Here is a 19,303-nt window from a genome sequence, read left to right on the forward strand (position 1 = left end):
TTTGTATGGTTTATCCTGCAAATTTTCATGTTTTCGTAAAAAACATATCCTACTTTAGGCATTTGAAAAGGTGCCAACCCTATTCTTGAGCTAAGAATTTGAGAGGTGATGGCCCTGCAGCTAGTATGCAGTTAACTCACTCATGCCTATAGAGCTTTTGTTGTATACTTCCAGTTAACACCCATAGCTCCTTATGGTGTCCAGATCTTTTTTTGATCTGGATTCTTTAACTATGTGACTTACTAGTTAAAAATAGGCAATATTACAAAGGACAAGGATTTATTAACAAAATGACCTAAAATTGTTAATCTAGGATGCCCTGCAGTAGTGAAATTAATCACTGTTTGCCACCTATTATTCATATTTATCATCATACTTATATAAATAAGAGACATATGCTGTTGAGAGGTATGGTGTGAAATACCATGGTGAGAGATGGGAACATTTATTTTCAACGTCCATTTGTATCACAATGCCAGAGGTGTACTAATGCAGGGTACAGTCCACTCTGGGTACAAACAGTAAAGGAGTGCGGCCTTGCCTTTTAAAAGCTTTTTGCATTTTAAATGCTTAAACTAAAACCAGAGCCAGATCCTTTAATGGTGTTCCTCTTTAAGAAGACCCCTATCTATGTGTCCCTGCTGTGCTGACACGCATACACTGCGTATTCCTATTGCATAAGGGCGAAATTTAAATACAAGATTGTGTGTGTGTGTGTGTGTGTGTGTGTGTGTGTGTGTGTGTGTGTGTGTGTGTGTTAGTATACCTTTCAAATCTGGACCAAGCCTAAAATAATGTGCGGACAAAAGTCCAAAAATAGGGACAGATTTTAAATATTACTCTTATAAACTTAGAAAGTTGCTAGAATAACAGGATTTATGTTAGCCTGCATTTTCTGAACAACATGAAGTCTGAAACTCAAATGTATGTCATTATTTAGAAACTTGAATTCTCAATGATTTGCCAGAAAACCATAAATGTTATGAGGAACAGACCAAAAATGTGACGCAAAAATCTGGACATTCTAGACAGCAGAGACTGAGAACTATGCAGGTTAGTAAATTTCCTCAGACTCAAACCTTGTACTTTAGTTACAGGAAACAAGAGTCTGAATCCTCTACACCAGCTACCAAACTAGTAAAAAATTAGTTTTGTTGACTTTACAAGGAATTGAGATTGAGTGCATTTGCAAGGAATTGCAAGCTTCAGTGCATTTTCAAGGACAGAGAGGTTTACTGGTGTTCATGCTAAGTCTGTTTTCAATGTGCATCTGTTTAGTTTAGCAAATGGTCATAGCATAACAGGTAGCATACTTGCTTGTGATACATAAGGTTGTGGGTTATATTCCCATAGCATGTAGATGGATTGCTGATACCGTGTTATACTTTAAGGGGGGGGGTGCTGTAGCCTTAAGTGTGTCCCCCTTTGGATGAGATGCCTAGTAGTGATGAAGCTATTGTTGGTTTGCCATCCATTCCCTACTGCAATATTATCAGCTTACCGTGTTTTTTTTTAACATAGGCAATACAATTTGAAATTAAATCCAAATATCTGTAATCACTGTAGAAGTAAAGAAAATAATATGCAGAGTGAGAGGTTTGAACAGTGTTTATCGTAACTGGGGAGGAATATCTAAGTAATGGGACACGGTAATGGCTGCGCAGAGGGGGAGGTGCTCTGTGTATGTGTGTGTGTGTTGGGGGGTGGACAATCTATTACCCTGCCTAGGGCCCCATTTGACCATGATCCGGCTCTGAAGTAAACACTTTGTTTCTTCCTCCTGCGTGTGTCTGAGTCCGTGCATGAAAATGTAGTACAGGATTGGAAAAAACTTTGAACTACAAACAAGACCAGAGAGAACTGCAGTTATTTTAAAAATTAACAGCTGTCTTCTAGTTGTACAGTAGTACAATGCAATATGGAGTTTTGCACTGGAAAAGTTTTTTTTTTTTTAATTGAACCTGGCAAGCTTGATTAATTGCAGTACGTGAATCAACAGGGGCATTGTGGACTACGGGACTGAAGGTAATCATTTTTTAATGTGAATATAACCAGATTTTCTTTCTTATTTTTGGAGGGAGAAGGTGGTGACTAGGCTAGTGTGTGTGTGTGTGTTTGCATTTGTTTAAACATTTTAAAGTTTGGCGTGTGTGTGTGTGTGTACGCATTTGTTTAAATATTTTGAAATTGCATATTTATGTTCTTCTTTTTTCTGTTCAACTTTTTTGCCCTCTTTCTGTATTGGTGGGATGGGGGTTAAAGTAACTTGCCCTTTCATTTCCTCAACTTAAATTCTGTTATTAAGGGTGGCAAATGAATATTTGCATTAATAAATTGGAATAGTTTTATCCTTTTTTGTGTTGGGGTGGGGTGGGGTTGGCCAGCTATACTGTAGAGAATATAAGTTGTCCTTTTCACTTGATCAGTTTAAATTCCACCCTTAAGGTCCATTTGTCTGAGTAAATATGAATATTTTTTTTGGGGGGGTTGGCAGTAACTTCATTCTTTTTATATTATTTTAAAGGCTGACTAGTGTGCATTTTTATGAAATAAATTGAATTATTTTGGTTGGGGTGGCTAGGGCAGCACAGTGGTTCAGCAGTTATCATTGCCACATCACAGCAAGAGGATCTCCAGTTTGATTCTTGGCTGGGGTGCTTTCTGTGCAGAGTCTGCATGTTCTCCCCGTGTTCGCGTGGGTTTCTTCCAGGTGCTCCAGTTTCTTCCCACATTCTCAAGACATGCTGCAGGTGGATTGGACATTCTAAATTGACCCTAGGTGTAAGTGCGTGCGTGTGTGTGCCTTCTAAGGAAGGTTAGGTGGTGGGCTGGCAACTCGACACCATAGACCTCTACTGCCACTCATTCTGCAGACTGATGATCCACTGTGTTGACTCCTAACTGGAGCAGCCAAAAGGTGAAGAAGAGAAGGAGGTTGGGGTGGCTAGCTGTGCTATGGGAATGTATCCTCTTCATTTGCTCAGCTTAAAGTCTGGTATTAAGAGCTGGCTAGTGCACATTTGTGCAAAATAAATTGGGATATGTATGCTTTTTTGTCTTGAGGGGTGGCTAGCTGTGTTGTTGAAGAAATAACTGGTGCTCAGTTTAAAGTCGGGCATTGACTGCTAGTGTGTATTCGTATGAAATAACTTGGAATGTTGTAAGAAACACATTTGAAACTGTCTCCGATGTTACAGAATGTTCTTGTATTGCTTAATATGTTTGCTCTGCAAGTTACTCTCATATTGTTTGCTTAGTTGAAGATAAATGAAGATGCCACATCACTATGCCTTAACCTGGAAAAAGTACACAAGAACCTACATAAGGTTCATCTGGGCAAAGCAGCTGGTCCAGATAGGCTGCTGAGGAAGCTATTTAAAAACTGTGCTGATCAGCTGGCACCAGTCTTCACAGACATTTTCAATACATCTCTCTGCCAGGAAAAAGTGCTCAAATGCTTTAAGACCACCAACATCATCCCTCTGCCCAAGAAATCATCTCCAGCATCATTAAATGATTACCAGCCAATTGCACTTACCTCAGTAGTGATGAAGTGTTTTGAAAAAATGGTCAAGGATCATATAACATCCTGCCTGCCTACTACATTTGATCCTTTATAATTTGCATACAAGCCAAATCGTTCTACTGCAGATGCCACAGCCTTAACACTTCATCACAGCTTGGACCACCTTAAATAAGGACTGTTACATATGCATGCTGTTCATAGACTTCAGCTCAGCCTTCAACATGGTTATTCCACAACTGCTGTCTAAGCTGAGTAAACTGGGCATAGAAAACACAATATGCAACTGGATCCTCAACTTCCTAACTGAAAGGCCACAAATAGTTCAAGCTGGAAATCATCATTCAAACAGCATCACCCTAAACACTAGGGTCCCACAAGGTTGCATATTCAGTCCACTTCGTTCCACAGTTATAACACATGACTGCACAGCTATGCATCAGTTAAATAGAATCATCAAATTTGCAGATGACACCACAGCAATTGACCTTATCAAGGAAGAAGATGAGGGGGCCTACAGGGAAAAAGTAAACCATCTTGTTCATTGGTGCACTGACAACTTAGCACTAAATGTTGGGAAAACAAGGAAATAATCATCGATGTTAGGAAGACGGAAAAAGCCACACACCCCATCATCATCAATGGTGCTGCAGTGGAAAGAGTAAATAGCACCAAATTCCTAGGGGTACACATCTCACAAGACCTACGTTGGGCCACAAACACTTCTTACCTTATACAGAGAGCCCAAAAACATCTCCACTTCCTTAGGAGACTTCGTAGAGCTAACCTCCCCCCACAGGTCCTACTCACCTTCTACAGAGCCACAATTGAGACTGTACTGACAAACAACATTGTTGTCTGGTATGGAAATTGCTGTCAAGTTGATTGGAAAGCACTAGATAAGATTGTTAAATAGGCCACAAAAATCATTGTCTCTAACCTTCAATCCCTATAGGATATATATTCAAGCAGATGCTATGGCAGAGTCCAAAAACTATTGAGGGATATACACCATCCAGCTCATGGACTGTTCAAACTCCTGCCAACAAGGAAGCACTACAGAAGCATTAGATACAGGACATCCAGATGTCATAATAGCCTCTTCCCACACACTAACAAACTGCAGAATAAGAAACCCATAGCTTAATGCGCTACATGGGTAAAACATTATTTGTGTGCAATATGTCATTGTTGTTTACATAAATTCTCTCACTTCATATGTCTCTATCTGCACTAGGAAAACTGTAAACTGTAAGTTTATGGTATATATTGGTGGTGGGTAATTTTACATGTGTGCTCTCTTATTTATTACTGTACTGTTTTTGTCTATCGTTATATTTCTACTGAGTCTGTTCCTGCTACTGTATTTGTTGTGTTTTTGATATAAATAGAGCTTTCATAGGTTCATAGGTGTTTACTAGGCTAGCGACAAGGGCCTTTTTAAGCCTAGCCATGCATCCCAAATCTCTGACAAGTTCTGCTACTCTTGATAAGTGTAAGCATGGGCCTGGAAGATGAACCATTTACAGGTTACCTGTGTCCATTAGAGACATAGGTGCTAAACCAGGGATGAAATTTGTTTTACTTTACTTTTTTGTATCTTATTTTTTTACTTATTTTTATTTAATTTTTGTATTAATTTAATCTATCTTTCTTCTGTAAACTGTCATTCATATCTTATGAGCCTGAGTATCAAAATTTCATGCAGCGATACACACTTTTTCCTCTGTGTTGATGTGTATGACAATAAAGTTTACTTTGATTACTTTATAGTCTGTCTTTACATGATTAGAGTGCGTGAAATATGCTTCATTCTTTACTCTCTTTCGGTCTGGGTGCTGTATTTGTAAAACCAAGTTGAAACTGTTCCTGATTTTACAGAATGTCCTTAAGTTTGCTTCATCTTGATCAGTTCCTAATAGAACGTGGGGTCAGTTGTCCACATAAGTTACCAAATCCCAAACTACTGGGTCAGTTCTTAGGCGTGTGTTGTCAATGTCATACTCAACTTTCCAAAGGAGACAATAACACATTTTTGACATTTAGCTTTATTCCATGATTCTGGCACTAGTTTTTGTTTGGGACAAGCCTTCCTGTAGGATGGCTGAGTCTTTTGGGGATTTGAACACTGTTCCTAGCTTGCTCCTTGCTGGCCATTATTTTGTTTCATTTCATGACTATTACTAAAAACAATTGTCATAGAGGAGGTGTTAGAAAGAAATATCCATGGGGGTGTTAAAAAAATCTGCACTGGGTGTCATCTATGCTAGGTACACCACTTCACACTGCACTTGAAATATTGCTAGTTGTTTGTCAGTAATTATGAATATAAACAATATCACCATAAGTACTTATATTTAAAAAAACAAGTGACTTACAAACAGCTACATGGCATCGGGTGAAACTTTAGATGTTGAAGAAAACTATCTGTGATATTTCAACTTTAAGATACATATCTTGAGAGATATCCTGTGCTACTTATATTGCTAATTATACAACCAATCATATGTTTTCATATTTCTATAAATATGCAAATAAACCTGCACTCAGAGAAGAATGTTTTGCTGTCACCCGAAAACTTATGACTGGTTACCCAAAGTGCTCTAACAATATATGTCTGTGTTGTATATTTTTCAAGATATGAAAATTTGTGAAAGTTTAGCAAAAATATAATTATGGCTTTGTGTGAATTAATAATATGGTATAGTATTTATGGAAAGACTATGAATGCACTGTTATTACTGCAAAAGACACTTCTTACTGATAACATTGTTATTTCAAAATATTTACATTTGCTTATCTTATGCTTCTGAAGTTGATTTTTCAGAAAATGCTCTGGAGTACAAGGATGTATATGCTCTGCATACCTCTCAACTGTACAGATTTTCACAGATTTTGGCCTCATATTTTTGGTCTGTTTTTTCATAAAATTGTGGTTTCTGGCAGTAGTAAATCATTAAAGACTGAAGTTTGAAAATGGTAGACATTTGAGTTTCAGACTTCATATCCTTCAGAAAATTCATGCTAATGCAAAACCTGTTATTCTAACAACTTTCTGCATTTGTAAGAGCGATAGTTAAAAATTGTCCCTATTGTTGGGCCTTTGTCTCACTTTTATGTATGGCTGTGTCCAGATTTCTTGCTGTAAGAGGTTGAAAGGTAGTACGGTGTGTAGGCTGCTGGAGGTGTGACATTCCAACCACATATATGTTATTGAGTTAAAGGATTCAGAATTCTGCTTTGATAGCTATCCCTGTATTTTGGCTCCTACAGGCTGTTGAGGGGAGATCTAGGCCTGGCATACAGGGCTTTGTCAGATCCCACTCCGATAGACCTCTTGAATATCCACAAAACAGTACCAGAATTATGTGGTCTAAAGACTTAAATATTGCCTGCGATATAAATAGGATCTGCTGCCATGTATCCCAGAGACTGCCCTGTGTCTGGAACAGGCTCTCCATCCATGTGAAGAATGGGTCTTCCCAAACCCAGTTCAAGTGTAACTAGGAAAGCTGGATGGGGAACAAGAAATTCATGCTTGTATTGGCACCTGTCTTTAACTGACACAGGCACCTGTAAATGATTTATCTCCCAATCCCCTGCTTATAAATCGTATAAATGTTTCAACTCCAAAATCCCTACTTGCACTTATCAAGGTACCAGAACTTGTCAGAGATTTGGGATGCTAGGCTTTAAAAGGCCCTTGTGGTCGTTAGCCTAGTAAACACCTTTGAACCTAGATCGTAATGCAGTGGGATGTGCGTTGAAGTTAAGCTGAGGACTTGTGCTCTTCACCAAAGAACTAATCTCCCTCACTCTCTTGTCAGGTGGGAAAATGTATCATATAAACTCCATAGCAAAGCAGATTAAATAACAACAAAAAAATTAATGAAAGCGTAGCACTTTTGCAAATCGTGGGCACATCTCTGTTTCTGACAGGCATCCCTACAAGATTCCGAAGGCTCTGTAAAAGAATGCGCGGCTTATATCAATACGTAATCGGTTGCTAAGTTGCAGTTTACAACGGCGTCTTAACGACCAAGAAAGGCTCTCTACTTAAAAAAAGAAAAGACGTGTTTTTTTTTTCTGTCAACGAAGACTGTAAGTATTTCAGTTATCGTTTTCTTCTTAGTACCGTTTATTTATATTGCTAAAGCTTTGGACATCTTACTAGGATAAATAAACCTGAATGCTGTCATATTTCTTCTGTTATTTTCCAGAGTAGCTCTGCAAACCTAGTAGCTGTAGCAAATTACAGTCTGTTAATGGCAGGGGCTTTTAGCTGTGTGCTTAATTTTCAATCGACCGCCACCATGTGTGGCTTAATGATAATTTTCTTTTAGAAGGAGCCTATTTTCCCGACCATAGCTAATGGTTAAAATATCTACAGGCAGTTGGTATCTGAACTTTTATTTGTATTACCTCTTTTGTTACCTGGCAAGGCTCGCGAGTTACAGTTGTCTCTTTTCAATTACGTAATGAGCATCTGCAACAGATTAATGGTGTAAGGAGATGTTATCCGGATCATAAATGATAAAACCACAGCATAGTTCTGGGGCAACAGCGGTCTGCTAAAGAAGTTGTCTTGGTAGTTTTCATCTCATTTAGGTAGCGCGGACACGTGCTGAAAAGAGGAGGGATAAAGACAACCGAGAAAGAAACAGATGTTCGGAACTAGCCATACGGAATCGGAATTTTGTTTAGAAATGTTTACTCTAACATATTCACACTCGTGTGTTTCGGGTGTTATCATGTTCAAAGTTTCTTGTTGTCAGCGCTGACGTCGTGAAAAATTGTACCTTAAAGTACAGTAGTCAAGCCACGGTCTGACACTTTGTTATGACTTCATGTTGTCATGTGCACCTGCACCAGATAAAGATTAACTGTATATGTGGTATTAATTCACGAATCACATTGCTTTCAGTTCTCTGAAGTCCTCCTGTTACAGATCAACAAGTGGTTTCAGTAGTCCCACATTAAAGGCTACCTGACTGTAGCAGCTTATGCCATAATGTTTTTCAAGGTCTGTGACACTAGGCAGTATTGGCATCCTTGGTTCATTTCCCAGAACTAGAACACCTTCTTATATCTGTAAAATAGGAAATGTAAAACCCTTCCTCAAAGAAGAGATCATTAATGGGGAGGTCTACAGACAAGGCTGTCTGCTGTCTTCCCTAGCTTAAGGTCAAGAGAAAGACATAGTCTCTCATTTTTACAAACCATTTCAGTTCCTGTGATCAGCTGAGTAGCAAACAGCACTTTTTTTCATGTCATAGCATCTCTACAGTTCAGTTCACCCATCCATCCACAACCCCATTTTCTCATTTTTGCATATGGGGTTGAGTTGTCACGTCAGCAGTGATGATCGCCTAGAGCTAAAGTTTACATCGCCGGGTGGCTAGCCCTGCCACAGTAGTTCTTCCACACTACACACTCACATGCACTCTCACACCTATGGGCAATTTAGAGTGTCCAGTCCAGCTGCATGTCTTTGGAATATGAGAGGAAATTGGAACAGCGGGAGGAAACCCACACAAACAAAAGAGATGCCATACAGGCTCCACACAGAAGACATCCCAGCTGAGAACTGAACAAAAGAACCTCTTGCTGTGAGGCAACAGTGCTATCTGCTGTGCCACTGTTGGCCATACAGATCACCTTCTGAGGTCCATGGACAGAGGCACATTGACAGGAATACATTTTATTGAGCTCACAAACGCCTTTGATTCTGTAAACCAGCATAAATTGCAGAAATGACTTGTATATTTTAAATTGTATGGCCTTGGGAACACTACTACAGCTGTTTCATAGTCATCTTAAGAAACAACTATTCAGTTTATCGTTGATCATAATGATTCCTGTTTTCAAGTAGTAAGGCTCTGTGCTTGAATCTTTCCTGCTTTGTGATTATGAATGTGTGTACAATTAGATTCAGGAAAATTCATGCCATATTCTGTGCTGACGGCATAATGTTTTGGGATTTTGTGAAGGCCTAGGTTTTATTTCTTCCAGACCATATATTTTGAGCAAGTCTGTTGCTTGTTAATTGATCTTGGTCTTAAGATAAACAAGGCAAAAAATAAAGACCAAAGTATTTGGGTTGCATATAATTTTGTCTAGTTGCTTTCACAAAAGACTGGACCATAAATAGCTGACATGCATTCCCCTATTGAAAGATTAACTGTATTTTTATTACTTTGGTGTCTGGCTTGACTGTTCTTTACATTCAATGTGCACATCTTGTCTTTTGTTAGTTTTATAAAAGAAGCTAGGTCATTTATAACTAAAGATGTCATTCTTGCAACGGCATAATTGTATCCCAGTACCCTACATGGTCAGACTGTGCAAAAGTGGGCATGGCCTGTGTGACTGACCTGCCAAATGGCCTAATGTCATACGCAAATGTACGATTAACTGACATGCAGAATTGCCAGTGACATCACGCATACATTGGAAGTGGGTCTATAATGCACAGTGCTGCTTTCTTGGGTGTGTGTGTGTTGATTAGGTATTACAAAATGTGCAGAATTGCCAGTGACATCACGCATACATTGGAAGTGGGTCTATAGTGCACAGTGCAGCTTTCTTGGGTGTGCGTGTGTTGATTATTAGGTATTACAAAATGTGCGCTGTTCCTTTAAAATTAATGTATTTATAGTGCTGTTTCTTCAGTAGTCCGCCAACTATTATGGTGCTGTTACACTGTTGTTCCTCTAAAATTAATGTAATTATAGTGCTGGTCCTTAAGTAGTCCATTAACAGTTATAGTGCAGTTCTTTTAAAATAAGTGGTAGAACTTAATTTTAAAATCAATATTTCGTTGGATGCTTATTTCCCTGAATCAGCATGCGAATATCTGATTAAAAATCAATGTTTTGTTCAAAGTTTATTTCCCTGAATCGACATGTAAATACATCATGAATATTCATGAGGCTAGTAAGGACACCTCCATGAATTTTCATTACATATTTGTACACATCACTGGGTGTTGGTTAGTGGGTGAGTTTGGGGCAGGCCTTGCTACTGCACATCCGTGTGAAGTACTAGGATACAACAACGCCCTTCTCATTGGCTTTACCAGTGTACTTTGGCACTAAATACAACTTTTTAACCCGACCTCAAAGAATGGACATCAAAATCTATCTTTCTAAAATTAGTGCAGCTCATAATTTATTTATTTTTATTTATTTACATTTGATAATCTTTCTAAAATTAGTGCAGCTCATAATTTATTTATTTTTACTTATTTACATTTGATAACTGGGTAGTGTCCAACTGGGCCAGTAGCCCGTTTTCAGCAAAGACCCATAGAGAAAATCTCCAAGGAAGATTACATAATTATACATTTGTACGTATGACAATTATACTAGGAGTTCAAACACAAGTTTCTTGACGTTGTATTTAAAAGCATTTAGTAATGGTAGTACAATAAGCTTATACTATTCATACAGACAAAATATATATATATATATATATATATATATATATATATATATATATATATATATATATATATATATATATTTTTTTTTCAGTATAAAAATATCACAAACTGAAGCTAAGAAGGTTCAGTTGCCAAGAAATATTGACAATGGGTGGTGGAGAGAAGGAAGTTAGACAGTAAGGGGTTAAATTAGTTAGCCTGGTGGAGTACATGAGCAAAGCCTATGTTTGGTGAACTATTCCTTTAGGGTCTGTTTAAATGAATGTGTATTATTGATAGACAGAATCTGCTCAGGTAAATAATTCCAGTGTTTTGTCAATGATATTTGAGTATAAGGTGACGCCGTGAGAGTTTTGGGTTTTGTTAGCCTTCAACAATACTTTATCAGCAGACCTAAGAGATTTTAGGTTAGTGTAGGGGTGGACAAGGTCAGAGCTGGCCAGTTGTCAGGTTTGTATGACTGTATGGGCAGTTAGTAGCTGTGTCAGAGTAAACAGGCGAGAGAGCTCTAACCAGTTCAGCTGGAGATGGGAAGTGCAATGGTGAGATCTTTGAGACTGATTAGTGTCAAATTTGGCTGTTTTGTTATAGCAAGATTCAAGGCTATTCAGTTCAGATTTGCGAAGACTGGTAAATATTTGTGAACAGTAAAGCAGGGAAGGTAAGAGATGGGTTCTGGCTGTTGCATATCTGGCGTGGTCAGTAAGATACGATTTAGCCCTATAGAGAGAACCCAGTTTGACATGAACCTTTTTAATTGTTAGTGCAAGGTGTTTGTCAAACTTACGTCCACTATCATTTGTGACACTAAGAAGTTCTGTATGTTTAACGGGTTCTATTTTTGTGGCACTAAGAAGGAAATAGAGATAGGTGGTTGGTTGTTGTTGAGGTATTATAGAAGACAATAAACTTGGTTTTATTGGGGTTAAATATAAGTTGATGGGCTGTTAAGTAGTTTTCAGTATTGTGGATGGCTGCCTGAGTTTTTTCTTGGAGTTCCTTGATAAAGGGGGCAGAGCAGATTAGGGAAACATCATCAGTATATTATATGATTGAGACTGGATTTGCTGAGGAGTTTAGGTCATTGGTAAAAATTGTGAATAAAAGTGGGCCAAGTTTAGATCCTTGTGGGACTCCTACACATGTAGTAGAGTTTATTGTCCCATAAAGTATCTTGTTTCCTATCTGACAGGTAACTATGAAACTAGCTTAGTGCTTCAGAGCTGCAGTGGTAGAAAGCCAGTTTATTGAGAAGTATTTGATGAGATAGATACAGTATCAAATGCTTTTGACATAACTAGGAAGGTAGCAAGGACTAGTTGGTTTTTGTTTATGAGCTGATTTGTGCTATTAGTAAAGCTAATTAGAGCTGTACTGGTGCTATGCCTAGGTCAAAAGCCATGTTGTGTATTAGATAATAGATTTGACAGAAGATGGTCTAAGACCTGTTTGTGTATATATTTTTTAAGATTTTGGCAAATGGTGACAAAAATGGCTATGGGTCTGTAGTTAGATCCATCGGTAGAGGGACCGCCTTTATGTAAGGGTATGACATGAGATGTTTTCCAAAGGAGTGGTACGTACTGTTTAGAGATAGAACGGTCAATGAGAATAGATATAGGGAAAGCAATGGAAGTAGCAGCTAGTTGTAGAAAGTCACCAGGTAGCATCACTATCACACTCTGGCTGAAGCAAATACCCTATGTATCAGGCCTCTCTGGGACTAAACTACTCTCATGCACTCTTAACTTCTAAAATATCCTGCAAACACATGTTCGGGTTCATTTCATTCACTGCTCTGCTAGATATTTTTATTCTAGGTTCTTAGTGGTAACATCTTTTCATGTTGAAATAATACAAAGTATGTATAGCTGTACTTGCATTAAGAGAGTCTGCAATGAATTTATTAATAAGGAAGCTAACTGTACTTGTAGAAATGCAGTTAAATAGTAAGAAACCTTCAAAAAGCAACTCTGTAGTTTCCAGTATTGTCTAACCCATATGTTACAATGTGTTTGCTTTTCCAGTAAATCAAAATATTAAAATTGTTTGGCATCCATTTTTTTGTGTTAACTGAATTTTATTACTGTTTTGTATTACAATTATGTGTATAATCACTATGTTTTGCATTTTTTTGTCTTTATATTCTTTATATAACATGGCTGTGACTGTACCCGCGGTAGTGGTGCTGCGGTAGCGTCGCCTCACAGTAAGACGCTGTCCGGTTCGATTCTCAGCTAGAGCGTCTTCTGTGTGGAGACATGCGTGAATGGACATACCTTCGTTGAAGGTTGTGCGTCAGAGCTGGTAACTCTGCACGTAAAAATCAACTACCAGTCATTAGCGGACCGGAGTTCCGCTGTGGCGACCCCTAACTGGGAAAAGACACAAACCAATATAACATGGCTGTGACTGTAAAAAGACCTCCCCTGTGACCCACTTTTATTGCCTGTACTAATTAATATAAATCAGGCATGCTATTATCACTACAGCATCTCAGCAACATCTAGCTGCACTATTTACTGTCGTATGTCTTTGTTGGAAGGGACAGTGTCCCCTTTTATACACTTTACTCTTTGGGTATGCAAGGGAGTTTTGGATTGAGAGCAAGATTTTTAAGTTATAGCACCCGCATGCTGTACAGCCAGACTATTTTTGTATCTTAAACTGTTTACCAGCAACAGAAGCAAACCTTTCCCATTGTTCTCAAGCATACTGTATTTTGTTTTGCAATGGGGCCATTGTCCCCTGTAACCTTCCCAAGTAAAATTTTTATATTTACATTGTACAAAGGGGTGAAATTTCTCAGTATATATAATGTCATCTACATGTTAGTCTCTGTTGTTTTTCATGATGTACATTTATTGTTTTATGCTTTATGTTCACACTTGCGTTTTGTTTACCACTTTTGTATATGTATTGCAAGTTTATTTATTTGTGCACTTCAATTATTGTTTTTGTCTGTATGCCTCTTTGTGGCTGAATAGGGTCTGAGGATCAGTTCACTTACATGGTTAACACACACACACACACACACAATAAAACAAATCCAGCAAAAAATGTTTTTTGGAATAAAAATATTCACACCTGATGCAAATCATTAAAAAAGTTACCTTACATGTAAATGTTTATTTCTCATTATGGGATACTTTATTTTCCTCACTGCCCTGCCATTCATTTTCTCACTGTTCTGACATTTTTGAAGTAAATGGGGGACTGAGAGGCATTAGCCCCTCCCTTTAAAAGTTCCATTAGCCATTGTTTCCTTTTTTATTACATACTTTGTCATACTTATGCTTGTTGTGGGATTTACATTTTGTAACAGGAATGTTGTAAGGAGGGTGGACGTGATGCACAAGTGCAAGACAGAGTGAGAGTAATGCATTTTACTTATGACAGCTAAAGCCAAGGACGTACTGGCTACCTTATGAAGAATAGTAGCCAGTTATTTACTAATGTGCTGGACTCATGCCTCTCTTGTAATTGTGAAACACCTTTGCACAATGTTGTTATGCACCCTGGATATGTAAAGTGTGCAATAAATCATGGAATGCTGTAACAGTAATCTGCTTAAATATGGCACTTTTATACTTATTGTTGAAAAAATGAAAATTCATATTTTTATGTTACACTTTGTAAAGTAGACTGGCATTCCCCTTAACATTCATTCTATACTACAGTACCATCATACATTCTTCATATTTGTCACTGCTGCAGTAACCTTAGTAACCTTAGCTATATGAGCTATATCCTACCAAGGATATAATAGCCATCCAGTTTCCACAACTTCAGGGCATCTTCCACACTCTCTCAAACTGTCAAGCAGTTCAAGCTGAGTTGACTAAAAGATACATTTGGCTGGGAAGCCCTTCAGAACTTTCTTGCTGCTGAAGAAAACACTCCTCTGAGGCTTGCGAGGATTAATGGTCAGCCTATGCTTTCCTTAGTTGGGCAGATAAGTTTCCTTTGGGGAAAAAACTTCCATTGTCTTATTTTTTATTGATGTTTTATTACTTTTATCTTCAGAAAAGGTATTTTTAAAGCTATGACTGTTGTGTTTTAATATTTTTAAAGCTATGGGTGTTGTTTTAAAAGATTGACTTGACACTGTAATATACTTTCAAACTGAGCACTTCTCTCTGTCAGTTTAGGAGGAGTGTTAACTAACTGATAAAATATTTTCTGTGGATAAATTGTGTTTATTTTTCTGCTGTGGATTTGCCACAGTGTTTGAAAATGTTTTACTGTGTTTTTTTTCTGTCAAAAAAGGAACTTTTGTGAATTTGTAGTTTTACTGACATTGTTGCTTGTTTTTCCCAGGTTAGAGGCACCATTTTCAAATTGACCATGGAACACATTAGCAGTCGCATAGTCAGTCCTTTTTCCAGCCATAAAAAGAAAAAGTAAAGCAAACACAGGGGGCTAGCAGTTTGCCTCAACTGCAGGTAGGTGACTCTGCTATGGCCATTTGTTGTACCTTAGACCACTCATCTTTTACCCCAGATCCCTCTAGTATAGCACTTACAGCCATATGGAACAAGAATTAGCCACCTCATCTGTGACTCATGGGGTGCCCTCAGTGGGCAAGGAAGAGCCACTGTTGTTGGTCCTGGGAGATGGAACAGGGAAGGTTTCCCTGTTATGTCAGAATGCTGTGCCCATCCCTAGGAGAGCAGCTGCTGCCATTAGTAACAGTGTTCGACACATTTTTTTCTGTCAGAAGAAACTGAAAGCCAAGCATGTATCTACTCCACCACAAATTTGTTTGGCTAGGAGTAGTTTACTTTGACTGTCATAGGGTCTGATTCAGGTTATGGATTCTTCTTGTAGAATAGTTTCCAGTAAAAGAAAGAGGGATGCCTTCTTTCCTCAAGAGATTCAAGAATCTGAATCTGAACAGGAAGATGCAGGGACGGGCTCTGGGTATCGTGCTTAGATTTCTGATTCTGATTCACAGGAGAACTCGCTTTCTGATTCTACCTTTGGGGGTTTCTCTTTTTTAAAGGACTGTTGCTGCAGCCAATATGGACTGGGTGTTTATCATGTCCTCTGTGGCTATTGGAGTCCTCTCAAAGGGCAAGGGAGAGCCACTCTTGTCGGTCCTGGGAGAGGAAGCAGGAAAGGTTTCTCTGTGACAGAATGCTGTGCCTTACTGGGGAAGCAGCTACTGCCATTAGTAATATGGCTGGCCTCATTTTTCTTTTCAAATAGAAACAGAAAACCAAGTATGTAACTACTCCTCCTAATATTTCTTTGGATAGGCGTAGTTTACTGGGTTTGGCTCAGGATTTATTTCAGGCCATTGATCCTTCTTGTAAAGCAGTTTCTGGTAAAAGAAAGAGGGATTCCTCTTTTCCTGAAGACATTCAAGATTCTGAATCTAAACAGGAAGATGCAGGGATGGACTTGGGTGTTTTTCCTTCAGATTTCTAATTCAGACTAAAAGAAGAGCTCAGTTTCTGATTCTCCCTGAGGGGGGGTTTATCTTTCTCTGAGACTATTGCATTGCTAGAATGTGCTAGTGTTTTTAGTGTGAGAACAATGAGGTTTCTCAGTTCCTCAGAAAATACTGTGAGTTGTCACAGAAGGATTTTCCAGAACCTTTACCCATTTCTGCTGTCCTGTCTGCTTTGGAGGATGTGTGTCTTACTGCCTAAATAGGTTCATAGGTAGGTACTAGGCTGTTGGCCCTAGGGCCTATATAAGCCTAGCCAAAAAGGTATCCTGGGTTCCGCCACCCAAGAAAATTATTTTCCTATGCCCCTGTCGAGCAGAGCCACAGAAGTGATCCCCAGGGTGAATTTCTTATTTCCCACCCAATCATCAAGATTTTTCTTGAAGAGTGCTAATGAGGAGCTCTGTTTGACATAGGTAGTCTGTTCCAGAGTATGGGAAGTATCTGGGACAGGAATCTATCTCTCCAGCATGTTCTGTTTGTTGTGGTGACAAGGTTTAGGTCCCTACAGCGTGTAGCTCGGAGAGATTGGGATTTCTTTAAGTGGAGCATGTCCAACAACTCTGGGTTTGACATAGCTTTGTATGTTAGGCAGAGACTGCCTCTGAGTAAGCGATATGCGACAAAATAAAACTGGAGTTTTTTTGAGACGGTCTGCATAGGGCATCTGTTTGAGGCCAGTAATCCTCTTTGTGAGGTATTTCTGTGCAGATTTCCTGATGGTCAGCCAGCTATCCCTAAAAGGCAGATAGAATGTATAAAGTTCCTCACTCTTTTAAATTTTTACACACTATTCCCAAACCTGAGTCAGCAGCTATATAGCCTTTGTTGACTCCTCTGCTGCTAAGCACTTGATTAATTCCAATCCTACTCTTTCTAATAAGGATGGGAAAATTATTGATGGGTATGGGGGGAAGTGTATACTTCTGCAAGTTTGAATTTCAGATATTTAAATTGTCGGGCGCGTATGTTAAAGTTTAATTTGACATATTGTGAAACTATGAGGAATGTTTTATCTACATTTTTTTCTTGTGAAGAAAAGCCTGCTTTAAATAACTTGGTTTCTTCTATTGCACAGGTCACTACTCATTGTTTGCAGTGTTTGTACACTCTATTGATACTTCTTTCAGGACTATGGCCACTGGTACAGTTTTAAGGAGGTTTGCTTTTTTTGTTTCTCAGAACTTCCCAGATGATGATAAAAATGAGATTTAAAATTTTCCCTTGGATAGAGATTTAGTATTTGACACCTCTGCTGCAGAGTTTATCAAAAGTGATGAAAAGGACAAGCTGATCCAGGGGAATCTCTTAAGACTTTTCAACCCTCCTTTTCCAAATTGTCCAAGGTATTTTCTTTCTTCTCATCCAATTTCGGCAAAATAAATAAATAAATAAACTGTCTCAATAGAATTCAGGTAAACAGATGTTTAATAATAAGTGACAAGGAGGTTCCAAAAAGAAGTCTCGAACTTTCCAAAACCAAGGACATTCCAACAAGTCTGACTGACTATTCAAGAGACCACGAAACACCCTCCCACCCTGGCCCTTTTTCTCTTCCAGAAAGTTTCAATCTCCATTTTTGTATTTGGCAACAGATTGTTTCAGACAAATGGGTTCTGAAAATCCTTTGTCAGGGTTACAGGTGACAGTGGGGGAAAGTCCTCCTTTCCAGAGGATCATTCCTCATCCTGCAGATCAGACTCTTTTGTTTCCATTTGTTCTTCATCATGTGCTGTCTCAAGGAGTAGTAGGACCAGTTCATCCTTCCCAGGTAGTGAAGGGGTTTTATTCAAGGATGTTCCTAGTTCCAAAGAAAGAAAGCAAATGTTTGGAGGCCAGTTCTGTATCTTTCCTTCCTAAACCTGTATGTGTGTGATAGTGCCCAATTTCAAAATTATGTCACTTCATAATCTGTTACCTGTTCTTCCTTTTCAAATTTTCTGGTAACACTAGACTTAAAAGATGCTTATTATTACATTCCTGTCATCCAAACATCAAATGTTTCTTAAGATTTTGTGTGTCTGGATCACATTATCAATTTCATGCCTTACCCTTTGGACTATCCACTGCACCAAGGGTGTTCACAAAGTGTCTAGCTCCAGTTATATCTCATTGCAGGCTACAGGGTATCCACCTTTTTGTCTTTTTAGAGTCTTTTTCAAAATGTCAGGAATCTGTTTCTTAGGTAAGAGATCTCATGCACAGGCTGAGATTCCATGAGAGTAATCAAAAGTCCTTTTTGATTCCCTCACACAGGATTGTGCTTCTGGGATGACAACTAGACACCTCAGTTCAAATAGCTGCTCCTGCACATGAAACTATATGTCTTTATTTTGATCTATTTTTAAGGTTTATCACTCAGACTTTGGTCACTGTGAGGGAATATCTTAGAATTCTGGGTCTTATAGCATCTATGATTCTCATGATACCCCAGGCAAGACTGCACATGAGAAATATACAGCGGTTTCTGAAATTGTTTTGGTCCAAGCATCAAAACCCTTCATCTTTTCAGATCCCAGTATTGGGGTTTGTTGGAAGAGAAATCACTTGGTAGAGACAACAGATATACTTAAGTCAAGGTCTCTGTTTCTCCCTCCCTTCTCCAAAGCAGTTAGTCACAATAGATGCTTCAGACTTTGCTTGGGGAGCAGTTTCAGGAGAGAGAAAATTACAGGGGATGTGGAGCATCAAGGAAAGACACAAATACATAAATAACAAGGAAATGCTTGCTGTGATCAAGGCCCACAATTCTCTGAACAGTCTTGGTCCCCAGGGCTTCTTCAAGTGGTTACAGACAATACCACAGTGATGTGGTACATCAACAAGCAAGTGGGAACCAGGTTGTCCCTGCTTTGTAGACTAGCTGTGTTAGCTTGGGATA

At 38.6% G+C, this 19,303-nt stretch overlaps 2 protein-coding genes across 3 annotated transcripts in view; one reads left to right on the forward strand and one right to left on the reverse strand.

Annotated features, from left to right (window-relative positions):
* Positions 1-8,086, reverse strand: part of LOC122815653 (protein artemis-like) — a 934,783-nt gene extending 926,697 nt beyond the window's left edge. The window contains exon 1 of the mRNA XM_044088335.1: positions 7,946-8,086. The gene's annotated coding sequence lies outside the window, so the exon portion shown is untranslated. The remainder of the gene's footprint in view (positions 1-7,945) is intronic.
* The window catches only part of MEIG1 (meiosis/spermiogenesis associated 1), a 539,684-nt gene continuing 522,172 nt past the window's right edge, over positions 1,792-19,303 (forward strand). The window contains exon 1 of one of the 2 annotated variants that reach the window (XM_044088338.1): positions 1,792-2,025. The gene's annotated coding sequence lies outside the window, so the exon portion shown is untranslated. Of the gene's footprint in view, positions 2,026-7,246; positions 7,625-19,303 lie in introns of those variants that run through there. The other variant, XM_044088339.1, reaches the window with a different exon arrangement.

The sequence above is a fragment of the Protopterus annectens genome, chromosome 11.part0 (genome assembly GCF_019279795.1).
Source record: "Protopterus annectens isolate FY-2018-M chromosome 11.part0, PAN1.0, whole genome shotgun sequence".
In the NCBI taxonomy this organism is placed as follows: domain Eukaryota; kingdom Metazoa; phylum Chordata; order Ceratodontiformes; family Protopteridae; genus Protopterus; species Protopterus annectens.